The sequence below is a fragment of the Triturus cristatus genome, chromosome 4_2 (genome assembly GCF_964204655.1).
Source record: "Triturus cristatus chromosome 4_2, aTriCri1.1, whole genome shotgun sequence".
Taxonomy (NCBI): domain Eukaryota; kingdom Metazoa; phylum Chordata; class Amphibia; order Caudata; family Salamandridae; genus Triturus; species Triturus cristatus.
The window spans coordinates 647,443,443-647,455,834 of record NC_140586.1 but is presented as its reverse complement, the minus strand read 5'-3'; positions in this window follow the sequence as shown (position 1 = coordinate 647,455,834).

Genomic DNA, 12,392 nt, shown 5'->3' with positions numbered 1-12,392 from the left:
CCGAAACCCGAGCCATGTCTCGGGCGATATTTTAAAACCCGGGACATGTATCGGGTCTAGAGATCATCAGTTCAACAAGTACTTACTTGCACCCACTGGGGTGAACCACTCAAGAACTCCATCAGAGATCATCAGTTCAACAAGTACTTACTTGCACCCACTGGGGTGAACTACTCAAGAACTTCATGTACCAGCTTTCCTTGGGGCGACCCGGAGGAGGAGCTAGCGGAGTGCGGTCCATTGCGGTTGTTTATAAAAATGGCTCCCTCGAGCTTTGAGCTGACGAGCTCCTGGACGACGCACCTGCGTGCCTGTGCGGGCACTGAGGCCCTTGACGGTTGCTTGGCGGCTCTCTCTTCCACCCCTAACTATTTTCTCTACTGAGGAGGGAAGTTATCCCGAAACCCGAGCCATGTCTCGGGCGATATTTTAAAACCCGGGACATGTATCGGGTCTAGAGATCATCAGTTCAACAAGTACTTACTTGCACCCACTGGGGTGAACCACTCAAGAACTCCATCAGAGATCATCAGTTCAACAAGTACTTACTTGCACCCACTGGGGTGAACTACTCAAGAACTTCATGTACCAGCTTTCCTTGGGGCGACCCGGAGGAGGAGCTAGCGGAGTGCGGTCCATTGCGGTTGTTTATAAAAATGGCTCCCTCGAGCTTTGAGCTGACGAGCTCCTGGACGACGCACCTGCGTGCCTGTGCGGGCACTGAGGCCCTTGACGGTTGCTTGGCGGCTCTCTCTTCCACCCCTAACTATTTTCTCTACTGAGGAGGGAAGTTATCCCGAAACCCGAGCCATGTCTCGGGCGATATTTTAAAACCCGGGACATGTATCGGGTCTAGAGATCATCAGTTCAACAAGTACTTACTTGCACCCACTGGGGTGAACCACTCAAGAACTCCATCAGAGATCATCAGTTCAACAAGTACTTACTTGCACCCACTGGGGTGAACTACTCAAGAACTTCATGTACCAGCTTTCCTTGGGGCGACCCGGAGGAGGAGCTAGCGGAGTGCGGTCCATTGCGGTTGTTTATAAAAATGGCTCCCTCGAGCTTTGAGCTGACGAGCTCCTGGACGACGCACCTGCGTGCCTGTGCGGGCACTGAGGCCCTTGACGGTTGCTTGGCGGCTCTCTCTTCCACCCCTAACTATTTTCTCTACTGAGGAGGGAAGTTATCCCGAAACCCGAGCCATGTCTCGGGCGATATTTTAAAACCCGGGACATGTATCGGGTCTAGAGATCATCAGTTCAACAAGTACTTACTTGCACCCACTGGGGTGAACCACTCAAGAACTCCATCAGAGATCATCAGTTCAACAAGTACTTACTTGCACCCACTGGGGTGAACTACTCAAGAACTTCATGTACCAGCTTTCCTTGGGGCGACCCGGAGGAGGAGCTAGCGGAGTGCGGTCCATTGCGGTTGTTTATAAAAATGGCTCCCTCGAGCTTTGAGCTGACGAGCTCCTGGACGACGCACCTGCGTGCCTGTGCGGGCACTGAGGCCCTTGACGGTTGCTTGGCGGCTCTCTCTTCCACCCCTAACTATTTTCTCTACTGAGGAGGGAAGTTATCCCGAAACCCGAGCCATGTCTCGGGCGATATTTTAAAACCCGGGACATGTATCGGGTCTAGAGATCATCAGTTCAACAAGTACTTACTTGCACCCACTGGGGTGAACCACTCAAGAACTCCATCAGAGATCATCAGTTCAACAAGTACTTACTTGCACCCACTGGGGTGAACTATTCAAGAACTTCATGTACCAGCTTTCCTTGGGGCGACCCGGAGGAGGAGCTAGCGGAGTGCGGTCCATTGCGGTTGTTTATAAAAATGGCTCCCTCGAGCTTTGAGCTGACGAGCTCCTGGACGACGCACCTGCGTGCCTGTGCGGGCACTGAGGCCCTTGACGGTTGCTTGGCGGCTCTCTCTTCCACCCCTAACTATTTTCTCTACTGAGGAGGGAAGTTATCCCGAAACCCGAGCCATGTCTCGGGCGATATTTTAAAACCCGGGACATGTATCGGGTCTAGAGATCATCAGTTCAACAAGTACTTACTTGCACCCACTGGGGTGAACCACTCAAGAACTCCATCAGAGATCATCAGTTCAACAAGTACTTACTTGCACCCACTGGGGTGAACTACTCAAGAACTTCATGTACCAGCTTTCCTTGGGGCGACCCGGAGGAGGAGCTAGCGGAGTGCGGTCCATTGCGGTTGTTTATAAAAATGGCTCCCTCGAGCTTTGAGCTGACGAGCTCCTGGACGACGCACCTGCGTGCCTGTGCGGGCACTGAGGCCCTTGACGGTTGCTTCGCGGCTCTCTCTTCCACCCCTAACTATTTTCTCTACTGAGGAGGGAAGTTATCCCGAAACCCGAGCCATGTCTCGGGCGATATTTTAAAACCCGGGACATGTATCGGGTCTAGAGATCATCAGTTCAACAAGTACTTACTTGCACCCACTGGGGTGAACCACTCAAGAACTCCATCAGAGATCATCAGTTCAACAAGTACTTACTTGCACCCACTGGGGTGAACTACTCAAGAACTTCATGTACCAGCTTTCCTTGGGGCGACCCGGAGGAGGAGCTAGCGGAGTGCGGTCCATTGCGGTTGTTTATAAAAATGGCTCGCTCGAGCTTTGAGCTGACGAGCTCCTGGACGACGCACCTGCGTGCCTGTGCGGGCACTGAGGCCCTTGACGGTTGCTTGGCGGCTCTCTCTTCCACCCCTAACTATTTTCTCTACTGAGGAGGGAAGTTATCCCGAAACCCGAGCCATGTCTCGGGCGATATTTTAAAACCCGGGACATGTATCGGGTCTAGAGATCATCAGTTCAACAAGTACTTACTTGCACCCACTGGGGTGAACCACTCAAGAACTCCATCAGAGATCATCAGTTCAACAAGTACTTACTTGCACCCACTGGGGTGAACTACTCAAGAACTTCATGTACCAGCTTTCCTTGGGGCGACCCGGAGGAGGAGCTAGCGGAGTGCGGTCCATTGCGGTTGTTTATATTAATGGGATATCTATTTTACTATTTTTCTATTAGGACTTGGATTTACTATATGAATACACGATAATGGTTTCTCCCCGCGATTAAATGGGAGGATTGATGGCCTTGCAACCACTCTTATAATACTAAGCGCATGGTGGGTATGGTCCCATCCAGTTCTATAGTGATATAGTCTTTATTGCACTAGGATAGTCTATCTCATACTCCAGTTTCTTCACCACTCTCCCTTTCCACTCTTTTTCACTCGTTTTATTGCTTAGGGTTTCAACTGTTTACAGTTTTCTAAACTTTTATCACCGTTCTCCATTTCCACTCTTTTTCTCTCATTTTCTTACTTAGGGTTTCAACTGTTTACAGATTTCTAATCTTTGTTATAATTTTTTTTATATTTCGCACACTTTTGGAATGACTCTATATGCCCATATTGCGCTGTGTTTTTTGTGTCTAATATATATGATGTAATGTCACTACGGTATAGTGATAGCCATGTATGCTAATACTTACAGAAATGTGTTTGAATATATAGTATATCTCAAATTGATCTTTGTATCTTGTCTTGGTGGTATGTTCATGTTTAAAGTGGAACAGATTTGCCGCTATATTTAACACTGTTTTTAGTCTAAATTATGGATATAAATGTGTCATGGTGATACATGACGATATGTTATGTTTTTAGTCATGTCTTTTATATATGTGTATCTATATTTATATATGTGTATATATGTCACTTTACAGCCCAGAAGAAGTCCAATGTTTTGGACAAAACGCATTGGCTGTTCTCCCCTGTACACACATGTCACCTCTGAATTTATTGTAAATAAAAAAGAAGATTTGGAAATACATCTCTGAAATTGTATCTGAGTTTTTTGACTACCGTTAAATGTTTAAGTACTATTTGGTGCACTGGTTGAAATTTGTCTAGAATTGTATAGTCCTGTCAGGACCGCACCTTGACAGTGGGTGCTTTAATTGTGTGCACATTGACGCATATAGGGCTATTGCCCTCATTACAAGAACAGGGGGAATAGAAGGATAGGTGCAATTGTCGGTAAGGGTTCCACTGTCGTGTTTAGTTTTTGTAAACATAAGCACTTTAGAGGGGATGGTAGATAGTAAAGTAGGCACTTTAGTTGAGGGAATTTCTAATATTGTGATGGTTGGTTTGATAGTGTAGTCTATACAAGGTGCTGATTTTCGCTAAGCACAAGAAGTACTATTCCAGCTTGTAGCACTTTAGGGCATATTTAAGCACATTAAGAGGAGGTTTAGGGATTAGATGATGATTGCAATGGTTACACAGGAAAATATCAAGTAGAGACTGTTAATTAGAATTTGTATGGGTTTTTAAAGCAACATTTTCATGAGTGACAGGTCTGGCTTGGGAGTACGGATTGAATACAGGTAGGTTCATGAGTGGGTCAGGAACCCAAAGAAACATACTGAAGATTATCTCATTCAATGCTAATGGGCTAAACAATAAAAGGAAACTGTGTGCAATTGAAGCTTGGAAGCAAAAGCGCAATCCATCTGTTGTATTACTACAGGAAACCCGTATTGCATAGGCTAAGTTGGCTACATTTACAATCTTCAAGAAATGGGGTGGTTTTAGAGGTTTTTCAGCCGCCCCGGCGGCCCATTGAGGTGTCTCCATGTTTATAGCCAGAAATTTGAACACAGAGATTTGTGACTAGGGCAAGTGACAAACCGGGCTGCTGGTATTGGGTTAATTTTTCTGTCTCTTCAGTGCGGCTTACTTTAGACAGATTTTAGGCCCCTGTTAGGACAATATATGACCGAATGATGAGCTACTTCAGTCTCTGCTGCAAATCCTGGGTGAAATTATTATAGGAGGTGATTTAAATTTTTTGCAAGATTCAGGGGTGGATTGTTCCTCAGGCTGTAAAAGGTGGCAAAAGCCCAAGGTAGCTAAAATTATGCAAACCTATCTAAGGGTTCTATTTCTTGTAGATCCATGGAAGGAAGTTTTCTCAGAAAAGACTGTACGTGCTTTTCGGGCAGATTTAAAACTGCCTCTCATGTTTATTTTTTCTAGTCTAAAAAAACTTGGATTTTAACTGTCTCCTAACACTTCCTAACTTATTTTCAGATCACTGGGCTCTTCAGTTAGATATTGTTGGTGAGAGGCAAAAGCCCCAACCCAAGAGGTGGATCTTTAATAAGGCCTACCTGCAAGAAGAGAATTGGGTCAGAATATGTAAGGATAATATTCAAGAATTCTTGACTAAAAATCATTGGACGATTCCACCAAATGTAGTATGGGAAGCTTTGAGGCTTACTTAAGGGGCAATTGATATCTTAGGATGCGGCAGCTAATAGTAAAGCTAAAGAACAAAAATTGGCTTTGAAAAAACTTGTGAAGGAGGCGCATGATACACTTTCCTGGTGGTATACTGAAAAGAATAGTAGGGTGCATGAGAAAGCTAAGCATGTGCTAAGTGTTCATTTTTATACAAAGAGTTATGTAAACAACATTCCTTAGATGCAAAAGATTTAAGAAGAGATGGCCTGGCAAGGCTGAGAAAAAGTAGCAAAAGTCCTATACATATTCTAAAATGTCCTGTATCTGGGCTGCACTGTAAAAAGCAGGGAAAGATAAAAGAAATATTTCTTGAACATTATAACCAGATTTATAGTCTTAGCCAGAGAGTTAATAAAGAGGCTTTGGAGATGTTCTTTGGAGGGCTATACATGCATACACTCTTGAAGGAAAATAGGGAAAAAATTGTTAGCTTCTTCTGTAAGGAATAGTTGGAAGAGGTCGTTCACAGTCCGCCAAACTGTAAAATTTGTAGCCCCAATGGTTTTCCATCTGAGTTTTATAACAAGTTCCCTAAGTCCACATACAATATCTGTTTTTAGTAGCAAATTTTGTTTAAGAAGTATGCTTCATTCCACTTTCCTTTAACCTAGGTAAAGTGGTTAGTTTTAAAAAAAAAAAAGAAAAAAATGCACAAGATCCGAATTCATATCGTCCGATAACATTGTTGAATTCAGATCATAAGATGATTATGAAAAAGTTGGCAAATAGAGTTAACTGGAGAGCCTCCAAGTTGATACATCATGATCAGAACAGCTTTATTTCTGGGCGTCAGTTAGGGACAAATACACATTATTTAGCAGAAGCGCTTGATTATTTTTCCATAAATCAAGTCCCTGCTGTAATTTCTTTACTGGATTCCAAGACGGCTTTTGATCTTGTGGCCTGGGATACACTTTTTAGTACACTAGAGAGATGTAAAATACCCTCTCTGCTCACTATTGGACAGAATATGTCTGAAAAAGCAGAGGCAAAAATAATTATTAATGTGTCAGAGGCAGGAATGGTAAATGTGCAATGAAGAACCGGACAGGGTTGTCCCCTGCCTCTAGTCCTCTTTGTCTTTTTTATCGAACCTTTAGCAATCACAATATGAACAGATGTTGAGATTCGACCTATACCGAAGATGGATAAGATAAAGCTATATGCGCATGAAATAATGCTACCATTAGATACTAGGAAGATTACGCAGGAAATAATTCTTTGGAATTTTACTATGTTTTAAGGATTAGGAGGCTATAGAATCCTTAAAATGAAAACTGAAGTAATTCTGTGGAGTAGTGGGGCAGATATTCTGCTGCCAGAACTTCATGGCTGTGTTCATAACCCTTATTACCTAAGATACTTAATGTGATGAGAAGAAATGCCTGCCACACCTTAACACCACCAACTAGGGGTGGGAAAGGAAAACTCCCTTTTTTTATATGTAACCCTCACATACTCTTTTAGTGTCATGCTTCATTATCGGGTTAACCCTGGCTCCGAAAGGTCAGGGTGGGCTTGACCGTGTTCTAGAGAGCTCTTAGAAGTCAGCAGACTAGTGGTCATAACTAAAAGATTAAAATACCTCATCCACTCCAAGGTATCTCTTTATTTTCAGAGTGGACGGGAACAGTAAAATCTAAAGTATGCAAAGGGAAGGTATGATTTTATGATCCTATGACCCTTGCTCAACCAACATGTTTCAGCCCTCCTCTAACCGGCCTAAAAAGTTCTTGGGCTTTCATCAGGGTGGAATAATAGGTGTAACACTCCTCCAGTAATTTGGCTAATTTATTTATTGCATGAACCATGCAATATCCTCACAGCATGCCATGGCAGTGTAATACTTGACACCTCTAGTCTGGCCCCACAATTGGGACAATCTGGCCTCATGGGGGCTGGAAGTATGGGGGTCAGCCCTGTAGACAAACCTTTCTCCAGGGTCCATCCCCTTTACTGCACCTACTTGGCTCCGCTCTCTCGGGATTGTGGCTTGTGTTCATAATCAACCTAAACACTATCTGTGTATTAGATACACATGCAAGGTTGAAGATTTATTTGAGTACATCTTTTGCCCACTGCTATTGAAAGTTAATGGGCTGATAGTGTTTAGGAATTGCTGCCCTTACACTTTTGCGGAGGGTGGCATTGATAAAAATGGTGAGTCTTCCCTTGTTTTACTTTCTCTTTTCTGCCATACTCTGTGTGCCTAATGTTGATTTTTTAAGGATGTAGCGTCTCATCTTTTATCTGGCAGAATAAAAGTGCCAAACAAGCATTTAACACTTAGCATACAGATGTGGAGGAAGGTGGCTTTGTCCTTTCCAATTTGTGAAAATATGACCTTGCCTTTTTTGCACAATATATGTTTAGATTTTGTACAACAATTGAACCATCTGAACAACCTAATTAATTTGAATATAATATAATTGATATTTTAAGATTCACTAAATACCCCAAAGAAGGTTGCTATAAGATCTTACAATGTTTTTTAAAGCAGGTGGATTTTTCTAGGTACTTTTTGATTCCCTATATTAATGCTGCCACATTCTTATTTAATTTAGTCTGGGGTTTAAAGGAGAAGATTGATCAAGGCACTGTATTTAAATGTGGGGCAATGGGTTTACCTGCGGTGACAGCTTTCATTATAGGGGATAAGTGGAAAATTTGGCCTGAAATTAGAGCACAGCCAGGAAAAAAGTATTGGTTGCAGTGCTCCTACAAGATTTTAATCTCCATATTAAAGACAATTGATAAATGTTTACTACTGAGAAGCAGAAATGTGGTTATTAATTTAATTGAGACCTTAGCCACAATGCAACTGGGTGGCTGGAAAAACTTCTTGCTTCAAGTAGAGGAATTGATACCTATAAAATGGCATAGATAAGTGGGGAAAATATGAAGGGTTTCTATTGACAATGGAAGTTTGGGTAAAGTTAATAAATTGAATTTCATGGTGCTCAGAGGAGCCAATTGGTGTAAAATGCGTTTTACGTGAAGTGATTGATTTATCGAACTCCACAGTTTCTTCAGGAGATGAATCCAATGTTGCCCAACCATTGTTTTCATTGTGAATTGTTCGAAGTAGCAAATTGATCCTATGTAATCTGGAAATTTGCAGCTATTTGAGATTTTTGGAAAGCAATTTTTCCAGTATCTGGAGCGAGCTTGGCAAATACAGCTTGCATCTAGTGCTTTGTTGGTATTATTAGGTTGTGATCCTACTTTAAAATTAACTTCCAGATGCCAAAAGCTGCTATGTTTCAATGCTGATGTCCAGAGCTTTGTTGTTGCAAAGATAGAAATCAAAATGAATCCCTTCTGTTGGAGAGTGGATTGAGAAAATTAAGCAAGAGCTACTATATGCTACTGGATGTGGAGGGATTATAAGGTTTAATAAAATGTGGGCCCAATTGTTGGTTGAATAATGGCTTTGGTGAGGTAAAGATTTATTTGTTTTAATGGTTTTGCAGAGAGTAATTATTTAGAATTATTTTGTTTAGGTGAAACAGTCAGGTTTAGGTAGGTCATTCATGGAAATTCAGTATTTTGAATTTGAAAATAAAATTGTACGAAATAGTAAGAACTCTGCATGGAATTGTATGATATAGTTTGACATTTTCCAAAATTAACTACTTTTTTGGTGTATTGTAATCTTGTTTTATTCTGGATTTCAGAAAAAAAACCTACACTAAAGGCACATTTGCCAAATCCCTTATAAAAGTTTTCTCTGTCAGGCAAGATTCAGCTAAACAAGGAGAAATCATCCGCTGTAGTTTAAATGCAAATTGAATTAAGGAAACAGCTCTTGCAAGCAGGTATAAGCCATCAACAGCTGCAGTTTTAAGACATTTGTATTGGATCACTCGTAGCCAATTTGTGACCGGTGGAGGCTGATCTTTTGCTAGAAGCCACCTTCCGCACCAACCTCCAGGGGTGATGAATTTGTTGTCCTTGTGTAAATTTGTAATTGATTTCTGTGTGCCCCCTTGTAACTTTAACAGCAGTATGTACTCTTGTACGTATCAAGATATCTTACATAAAATGCCCCGGTGCCTCACAGAACTAGGTACATGCTAGACAGATAACAAAACAATCTGATGCTATTGAACAATTAGCTGTAAGATTAAAAGATATTCTCCAGCTTAAGCTTGGCATATGTCTAAAACCTGAAATACATTTCATACCTGGATGTACAGTAATTAATGGTCCATATGCATAGGATTGCTCCTCTCTAAACACCTCTAATTGCTAGTGTCCTTTGCCATCTCTGTGCATAGTATCTCTAGGGCACTTATTAGGTTATTCATTTTTTAATGTCTATCCTAGACTGATTGTCTGTCAACTGATTTTCCACTGTGTAGGAACCCACAGTAATGGAATGCTGCATGTTCTGCAACTTTCAATTCACCATATTTATTTATTGGGGTGCAGGCACTGAACTTTCAGCATGGACGCCTCAAGCCCACCAAACCTCTGCATTTGCCTGAGACCCAGAAGGCTGTGAAGCATTATAGCACTTACGAGCATGCACTGTGGTATGCTGCTGTCGAGACATGAAAACCGGCTGCAGGATTGGAGTGGGCAGCTGTATGGCATCCTCATCCTCAAGTGAGGGTGACTGTAGGAAGAAAGATGCCCTGCTGGAGTGGCCATGAGGTGTTGTGGGCTGACTGTCCAACAATAGAAAATCTTCTAGCATATTGCAACAAGAATTTTAGATTCTATTAAGGACACAGAGGCGAGGATTATGCTTCTCAATCTTTACTACTCAAGTTAACATCAGCCAATCAAAAAACAGTAAACATGAACAACACTACATTTCCAATGAGGCTTTGAACCACGCCTCTATCAAACACCAATCAACAGTGACCAGTATATACAAAATAGAGAAGCACCATCTTTCTGCCTCTTTCTTTGCGAATAAGCAGTTTATAACAAGTCCAAACGAGAACAGCATACAGTTCCAACTCTCAACGGCGAGCAATACTCAAGGAAAAGACAGAGTCCAAAAAGGAAAGAAACTTTCACAAATCCAGTGTAAAGAAAATCCAAAGTAGGCACATCCAAGCCATGAGGTTTAACTTTGTTTCGAATCTGCTCCTGAGATAAAAAAAAAAGTTTAAGTCGGAGTGCATCTTAATCGTGAACAACAACAAAAAAGGGGGACAATAATGGCAAGCATAAGCCATATGAAATCATGACATTCCAAAGATATAAATCTTACCTGTCCCAATGGGTGGGATAGTCCTCGCCTCTGCGTCCTTAATAGAATCTAATATTCTTGTTGCAATATGATAGAAAATGTTCTATTCTATGACAGGGCCGGAGGCTCTGATTATGCTGGTTCAAAGCACACCAACAACCATAGAGGAAACATGCACAATAGGTTTGTAATAAAAAATCTTAAACATGGAGTCAGATGAACACTCATCAGCTCTGAGAGTATCCTCTAACCTAGAACACATCACAAGGCTTTGGAGGCCATAGCACCCCTAGTAGAATGAGATACATAGACTGAAATATCAATCCCTGCTTCAGACATGATTCAACGAACCCAACGTGCCAAAGTAGCAGCTGACACAGGGCAGAACTGCTTTTGGATCGCCAAAAGTAAAAAGCCCAAGAGGTTAGCCCTATGTGTCAAGGTGTGTTCCTCATAAACCTTTAAACATTTTACTACACATAATTTAGCATTGTAAGGAAAGGCAGGATAATCAGTGGTGCATGATATAGTCTTCGGTTGGTTAGATATAATAAAAGAGACACCATTTGGAGAAAACAACCTACCTGCTAGATCTAGAGCATGTACATTCGACACTCGTCGGCAGGAAATCAAACATAAAAGCATGACCAATTTAGCTGAAAGTTGATTCAATGTCAAATCTTTATTCTCAGGCCAAGATTCCAATAAGGATAACATATTTGCAACATTCCATAACTGAGAGTATCTAGGTCTCGGGGGTCGCCCACTCTGATTCCTTTCAAGAGTTTACATACTACCGGGTGGACACCCACTGGCTTGCCATCTATCCGGTTGTGTCCAGCTGATAATGCTGATCTAATATGATTTACTGACCTGTAACAAAGACCAGATTCAGCACAATTTGAGAGGAAATTAAGGATATCTGTCAATTTGGATCCCACAGGCTCCACCTCCCGTTGAAGGCACCAAGCCACCACCAACCCACCCAGCGCTTCCATGCAGAAGAATAGAGGCACACGCTTGTTGTGTAAAGTCGGCAGCCGCCGCCAAAATTCCTTAAATTTGCTCATGTCTCCTGAAATTTTCCGAACCATGAGCATCAATTGATCTTGAAGAACGAGAGGGTGAGGAACCCAGGAGTAACTGAGGGAAAACTGGAAGGCGAATGGGAAGAGCCACAGATAATTCCAAGAGTGTCAGAAACCGCAACTGTGTCTTCCACAATGGAGTGACTAGCACCAGCGTTGCTGACTGACGACGAACTTGGTCTGCCACTCAGGGAAAAGGTGTAATTTGTCTGGGATCCCTAAAAGTGAAGAAAAGTGTCTGTCCCTAAGGCCATCGGATCTGATCTCCAACTGTAGAAGTGGGGAAGTTGATCCTTGAGCCTGGAGGCAAACAGGTCCACCTGACACGGGCTTCGAGTTGCCATCATGTCTTTGAAGATGGAGGGATGAAGTTTCCAGTAACTGTAATCCCTCAGGAATCTGGAGTTCCAATCCGCCACTAGACTGTCGTGGAAGATATTCTGCCATGACTGTGATCTTTTTTGAGAGGCAAAAATGCTCGAAGTCTTGGGCTATGTTGGCCAAAAGGCGAGATCTTGTACCTCCCAGGCGATTGATATATCGAACCGCTGACACATTGTCCAACCTCAGGAGGATGTAGCAATTGCTCTTCATGTGAGAAATCGACTTGATGGCAAAGGAACCCTCCAGTAGTTCCAGACAATTGATATACAGCTTTAATTCTTCGGCTGATCATCGACCGCCTTTAGAAAATTCTAAGCATTGTGCGCACCAGCCCCAGCGACTGGCGTCGGACTC